Genomic DNA, 7,705 nt, shown 5'->3' with positions numbered 1-7,705 from the left:
AGTTGGTGGAGCGAGTTGTCTGGTTAATTTCATTAACGAACGAGACTTAAGCCTGCTAACTAGCTACGTGAAGGCATCCCTCCGCGACTAGCTTCTTAGAGGGATTGCGGCTGCTTAGGTCGAGGAAGTTTGAGGCAATAACAGGTCTATGATGCCCTTAGATGTTCTAGGCCACACGCGCGCTACATTGATGTATTCAACGAGTCTATAGCCTTGGCCGACAGGCCTAGGTAATCTTTGAAATTTCATTGTGATGGGGATAGATCATTGCAATTGTTGGTCTTCAACGAGGAATTCCTATTAAGCGCGAGTCATCAACTCGCGTTGACTACGTCCCTGCCCTTTGTACACACCACCCGTCGCTCCTACCGATTGAATGGTCCGGTGAAGTGTTCGGATCACGGCGACGTGGGTGGTTTACCACTAGCGACGTCGTGGGAAGTCCATTGAACCTTATCATTTAAAGGAAGGAGAAGTAGTAACAAGGGTTCCGTAGGTGAACCTACGGAAGGATCATTGTCAAAACCTATAAGGCATAACGACCCACGAACAAGTGAAAACTGATGCGGGCGATGGGCCTTCTTGGCCGATGGCTCAAAGTCCAAGGGGAGGTATGTGGGAAACTACAGCTCCCTGCGCTTGGAAACAGTGTCGTAGGGGGTTGCGTCATCGTCCATATTATATATGAAACGACTCTTGGCAACGGATATCTAGGCTCTCGCATCGATGAATAATGTAGCAAAATGCGATACTTGGTATGAATTGCAGAATCCCGTAAATCATCGAGTTTTTGAACGCAAGTTGCGCCCGAAGTCGTCAGGTTGAGGGCACGCCTGCCTGGGTATCACGCAATGTCGCCAATAATCCCCTTACCCTCTGCATAGGGAATAGTTAGGGGTGGCGGATATTGGCCTCCCGTGTGCTCCCTCTCACGATTGGTCCAAAAAATAGCCCCTTGGCGATGGTAGCCATGGCACTCGATGGTTGGAAGCACTAACTCCTTAAAAATCGATGTGGGCAAGCCTCGTCGACGAGGAGCAAAAGACCATGACTCAAGCGTCCTCACAAAAAGACACCAGGTCAGGCGGGAACACTTGCTGGCGAGCGAACTGGGAAGAGGCCAGCTTGAGAATCGGTCGCCCTCGACGTCCGAATTATAGTATGGAGAAACGTCCTCAGCGGCGGACCGGGCCCAAGTCCCCTGGAAGGGGGCGTCGAAGAGGTTGAGAGCCTTGTCATACCGTGACCCTGTCACACCACAAGGCACTGTCGATGAGTCGGGTTGTCTAGGAATGCAGCCCAAATCAGGCGATAAATTCTATCGAAGGCTAACTACGGGTGAGAGACCGATAGCGAACAAGTACCGCTAGGGAAAGATGAAAAGGACTTTGAACAGAGAGTCAAAGAGTTCTTGAAATTGTCGGGAGGAAAGCGGATGGGGGCCGACAATTCACCCCGGTCTGATGTGGAACGGTGAAAGTCGATCCGCCGATCGACTCTGGACGTGGACCGCTGAGGATTGCGACGGCATCCAAAGCACGGGCCTTTGATACGCCCGTGGAATGTCGTCCTTACGATCGTGGATGGCGGTGCGCGCCATCACATCATGCCTCGATACTTGCGTGCTCCCGTCGTCGGCCTACGGGCTCCCCATTCGACCTGTCTTGAAACACAGACCAAGGAGTCTAACATGTGTGCAAGTCAACGGGCGAGAAAACCTTTATGGCGTAAGGAAGCTAATTGGCAGAATCCCTTTTGGGGGCTGCACCGTCGACTTACCTTGAACTTTTGAGAAGGGATCGAGTGAGAGTATACCTGTCGAGACCCAAAAGATGGTGAACTATGCCTGAGTGGGGCAAAGCCAGAGGAAACTCCGGTGGAGGCCCGAAGCGATACTGACGTGCAAATCGTTCGTCTGACTTGGGTATAGGGGTGAAAGACTAATCAAATCATCTAGTAGCTGGTTCCCTCTGAAGTTTCCCTCAGGATAGCTGGAGCCAGGCTCGAGTTCTATCGGGTAAAGCCAACCCTGGAAACGACTCAGTCGGAGTTAAGGTCCAGTGGCCAAAAGAGCACCGCACGTCGCATGGTGTGCGATGCATTCCCGACGGCCCTTGAAAATCAGGAGGACAGAGTGCTTCCCATGCCCGATTACACTCATAACCGTATCAGGTCTCCAAGGTGAATAGCCTCTGGTCAATGGAACAATGTAGGCAAGGGAAGTCGGTAAAATTGATCCGTAACCTCGGGAAAAAGATTGGCTCTGAGGGATGGGCACGGGGGTCCCAGTGTCGAACCCGCTGGCTCTCGATAGACTGCTAGAGCTGCTCCGGGCATCGAACGGTCGACTCAAAACTGGTACAGACAAAGGGAATCCTACTGTTTAATTAAAACAAAGCATTGCCATAGTCCCTGCAGATGCTCACTTAATGTGATTTCTACCCAGTGCTCTGAGTGTCAATGTGAAGAAATTCAACCAAGCGTGGGTAAATGGCGGGAGTATTTATGACTCTCTTAAGGTAGCCAAATGCATCGTCATCTAATTAGTGACGCGCATAAATGGATTAACGAGATTCCCACTGTCCCTATCTACTATCCAGCGAAACCACAGCCAAAGGAATGGGCTTGGCAGAATCAGTGAGGAAAGAAGACCCTATTGAGCTTGACTCTAGTTCGACTTTGTGAAATGACTCGAGAGGTGTAGCATAAGTGGGAGCCAAAAACGGCAAATCTGAAATACTGCTACTTTTAATGTTATTTTACTTATTTCGTGAATCGGAGGCGGGGCATTGCCCCTCTTTTTAGACCCAAGCCCCGCCCTCGGTGGGCTGATCCTGGAGGAAGACATTGTCAGGTGGGGAGTTTTGTTGGGGTGGCACATCTGTTAAAAGATAACGCATGTGTCCTAAGATGAGCTCAACGAGAACAAAAATCTCATGTGGAACAAAAGGGTGAAAGCTCGTTTGATTCTGATTTCCAGTAGGAATACGAACCGTGAAAGCATGGCCTATCGATCCTTTAGACCTTCGAAATTTAAAGCTAGAGGTGTCAGAAAAGTTACCATAGGGATAACTGGCTTGTGTTGGCCAAGCGTTCGTAGCGACGTTGCTTTTTGATCCTTCGATGTCGGTTCTTCCTATCATTGTAAAGTAGAATTCACCAGTGTTGGATTGTTCAGCCACCGATAGGGAACGTGAGCTGGGTTTAGATCGTCGTGAGACAGGTTAGTTTTACCCTAATGACAGCATCATAATAGTAATTCAAACTAGTGGCGCGAAGCTATCGTGCGCTGGATTATGACTAAATGCCTCTAAGTCAGAATTCGGGCAAGAAGCAATGCCCAAAGGCACGTGCCGTTGGCTAAGTCCTCGCTACGGATGAGTCGCGGGGACCGCCGTGAAGTACAATTCCCATCGAGCGACGGATAGAATCCTTGGCAGACGACTTAAATACATGACGGGGTATTGTAAGTGGTAGAGTGGCTTAGCTGCCACGATCCACTGAGATTCAGCCCTATGTCGCTCCGATTCGTCCCTCTCCACTTATTCCAAATCAAATGTGTCCCTCCCTCCACCATATACTTATCTCGCTTGTCAAATAAATCGGACTGAGGTTAGGGATTATCAAGTCATGCGTCACCAAAGCATTACTTGCTTGTAACCAAGGCCAAGTCACTAAAAATCTCAATAAGTCATGAAGGCATGATGTGACACCAAGTCCCAAAAAATACAACAAGGCATTGTGTGCCACCGAGTCCAAAAAAATACACCAAGGCATGGGGTGCCACCAAGTCCCTAAGAATATAATTTTGTGGCATGGCGTGCCACCAAGTCCCTAAGAATACAATGTTGGGGCATGACATGCCACCAAGTCCATAAAAATACACCAAGGCATGGCTTGCCACCAAGTCCTAAAGAATACACCAATGCATAACGTTTTGCCAATTCCATAAAAATAGCACCAACTTCTATCAATCTCACTTGAACATTTGAAATTACTTGCCACAAAGTCACCGAAACCACTAAATCGCAAAAGTCGTGGCCTAGACTCTAAACCAGAGAACGTATAGCATGCAATAGCACGCGAAACAAGAGAACGTTGCCTTTGGAACGTGAGAACTTTGAAGTTTGGAAAAAAAAGGTGACCAGGCATGCCATAGCCCACGAAACGTGAAAAACGGCTCCAAGGCATGCCATGGCCGTTGGAACGTGAGAACTTTGAAATTTGGAAAAAATGGCACCAAAGCATGCCGTAGTCGTTGGAACGTGAGAACTTTCAAAATTTTGAAGATTGAAAAATTTGTGCCTGGAAGGCATGCCAAGGTCGTTGGAACATCCAATATGGCACCGAGGCACGCCAAATTCATTGGAAGATGAGAACTTTCAATGTTGGAAAAAATGGTGCCAAGGCATGCCATAGTCATTGGAACGTCGAAAATAGCACCAAGGCATGCCAACGCCGTTTGGAACGTGATAACTTCAAAATTTTTGAAGATTGAAAAATTTGTGCCTAGAAGGCATTCCATAGCCCACAATGACACCAAGGCATTCCAAATTCGTTGAAACGTGAGAACTCCCAACACTTGTGGTGTAAGCCTTACGTTGGATGGGAGTTTTGCGCTGACGGGATAAGAAATGGGGGTGACAATGCTTTTTCAGAAATCCATGTCTCCTACTGCCAGTCTGAGAAACGTACTTAAGGCATATATATAGGGGGTACTGAGGTTAACTCTCAAACCCCCGCAAGCGCCAGTTGGTCGCGTACGCTGACGGGATGAGAAATGGGCAGGACTACGCTTTTTGAGAAATTGATGTCTCCTACTGCCAGTTTGAGAAACAAACTTAAGCCATATATATAGGGGGTACTGAGGTTAACCTTCGGACCCCCACGCGCTCTAAGGGGCCGTGTACACGCCAACGGGATGAGAAATGGGCGGTACTATGCTTTTCGAGAAATTGACGTCTCCTACTGCAAGTTTGAAAAACGGACTTAAGACATATATATAGGTGTACTGATGTTAACCTTTGGACCCCTGCAAGCCTAAGTGTTCGCACGTGCTAAAGGGATGAGAAATGGGCGGGATTATGCTTTTTGAGAAATTGATGTCTCCTACTACTAGTTTGTAAAACGGACTTAAGACATATATATAGGGGGTAGTTCGGTGAGTCGAAAGACCTCCCCTCCTATATAGGACGTAGGCTTCGGTTAGGGGTGCTTGGCATGGACTACAGCCTATATAGCAGCCTGTGTGGGATTCGGAAGGTCAGAAATCGAAACCGTGGGCACTCGACAAGGATGCCCTTGTCGAGCGCCCCCACACGTGGGAATCGAAATTTCGCTGGATTGGTCGTGTCTTGCACAATGAGCGGATTAGATGCGCGGGCATTGGTGTGGGCATCTTATCCAAACCGCTCGTCGTGTTGATCCTCTCACAAGTGCTTGGCTTGGCCTTTCAGCTCGGGATGCTTGGCTTGGGCAACTGAGTCATGCACACCTCTTCGGAATCGAAAGTGGGAGCTCGGTAAGGATGCCCTTGCCGAGCGCACCCTTGCCGAGCGCCCATATGTGGGAATCGGAATTTCACTGGATTGTTCGTGTCTTGCACAATGAGTGGATTGGATGCTTGGGCATTGGTGTGGGCACCCTATCCAAATCGCTCGACCTCTTGATCTGCTCACGACTACTTGACTTGGCCTTTCAGCTCGGGGTGCTTAGCTTGGGCAACTGAGCCATGCACTCCTTGTCGGAATAGGAATGGGCTCTTTGCAAGGATACCCTAGCCTAGTGCTCACACGTGGGAATCAGAATTTCGTTGGATAGGTCGTTTCTCACACAATGATCGGATTAGATGTGTGGGAATTGGTGTGGGCATCCTAGCCAAATCACCCGCTGTCTTGATCAACTCACGAGTGCTAGGCATGATCTTTCAGCTCGGGGTATTTGGCTTGGGCAATTGAGCCGTGCACTCCTCGTCGGAATTGAAACGTGGTTGGCCAGTGACGGCATACCCAAGCCTAGAGTGCTCAAAGCAAGCCTACACTCAGATACATTAGCATGGGATAACATCACAGGATTTCGGTCCTATTATGTTGGCCTTCGGGATCGGAGTAGTGATTAACAGGGACAGTCAGGGCCATTCGTATTTCATAGTCAGAGGTGAAATTCTTGGATTTATGAAAGATGAACAGCTACGAAAGCATTTGCCAAGGATGTTTTCATTAATCAAGAGCAAAATATGGGGGCTCGAAGACGATCAGATACCGTTCTAGTCTCAACCATATACGAAACGAACCAGGGATCAACGGATGTTGCTTTCAGGACTCTACAGGCACCTTATGAGAAATCAAAGGTTTTGGGTTTGGGTTCCGGGGGGAGTATGGTCGTAAGACTAAAACTTAAAGGAATTGACGGAAGGGCACCACCAGGAGTGGAGCCTGCGGCTTAATTTGACTCAACACGGGGAAACTTACCAGGTCCAGACATAGTTAGGATTGACAGACTGAGAGCTTTTTCTTTTTGATCAAAATGTAAGTATGTATTGAAGATCAAAAGTGATACAAAACTAGAAATTCCAGAGAGTTTATATACAAAGAAACCCACCCAGACATGCTAGGGGAAAAACCAGACCCAGACAGGCTAGGAAAGCAATACAAAAACACAGCAAAAAACACAAAAAGAGGTTACCCAAGATACCAAGAAAGACAATTGGTTTCTAAGGTAACCTCCCTACCCAATCCAACAACAAGACCTGAATGAACAGCTCAGCTCTCCTGGTTACAAAGAGACAGCAACCAAGCCACCAAACCAGAACAACCACAGTCCAGCTGTAGAGAAAAAGCTCTCCAATAGCCAACAGGAACATCCAGTAGAGGTAAAACAGCACACCAGAAAAGAATCAAAAATACGTATAGAACCATCAACAAGCTCCACCAACAACCAAAACCAGAAAAAAGCAAAACCAAAAAACAGTATAATCCACAAATCCAGAAAAAGCATTGCACCTCGCGTGGTGTTCGATGCGTTCCCACGCCTGATCGTACTCATAACCACATCAGGTCTCCAAGGTGAATAGCCTCTGGTCAATGGAACAATGTAGGCAAGAGCAGGTCGAGCTGCTCTCACGGTGAGAGCAGGTCACCGCTCACCGACAGGGGGACGGACTAGGAACGGCTCCTTCGTGGGCCTTCCCCGATCGTCGAACAGTTGACTCAAAACTGGTATGGACAAGGGGAATTCGACTGTTTAATTAAAACAAAGCATTGCCATAGTCCCTGCGGATGCTCGCGCAATGTGATTTCTGCCTAGTGCTCTGAACGTCAAAGTGAAGAAATTCAACCAAACACGGGTAAACGGTGGGAGTAACTATGACTCTCTTAGGGTAGCCAAATGCCTCGTCATCTAATTAGTGATGCGCATGAGTGGATTAACGAGATTCCGACTGTCCCTGTCTATTATCCAGCAAAACCACAGCCAAGGGAATGGGCTTGGCATAATCAACGGGGAAAGAAGACCCTGTTGAGCTTGACTCTAGTCCGACTTTGTGAAATGACTTGAGAGGTGTAGCATAAGTGGGAGCCAAAAAGGGCAAATTTGAAATAGCACTACTTTTAACGTTATTTTACTTATTCCGTGAATCGGAGGTGGGGCATTGCCCCTCTTTTTAGACCCAAGGCCCTCCCTCGGTGAGTTGATCCAAGCGGAAGAC

At 48.1% G+C, this 7,705-nt stretch overlaps 1 non-coding gene across 1 annotated transcript; it reads left to right on the top strand.

The window, feature by feature from the left end:
• The first annotated feature begins 691 nt into the window (after window positions 1–691).
• On the top strand, window positions 692–847 carry LOC120004661. The gene has a single exon (XR_005469590.1). It is a non-coding gene; the product is annotated as a 5.8S ribosomal RNA (ribosomal RNA).
• Window positions 848–7,705: the final 6,858 nt, after the last annotated feature.

This window comes from Tripterygium wilfordii, chromosome 8 (genome assembly GCF_013401445.1).
Source record: "Tripterygium wilfordii isolate XIE 37 chromosome 8, ASM1340144v1, whole genome shotgun sequence".
NCBI classification, from domain to species: Eukaryota; Viridiplantae; Streptophyta; class Magnoliopsida; order Celastrales; family Celastraceae; genus Tripterygium; species Tripterygium wilfordii.
This window is presented reverse-complemented; position numbering and strand designations above follow the sequence as displayed.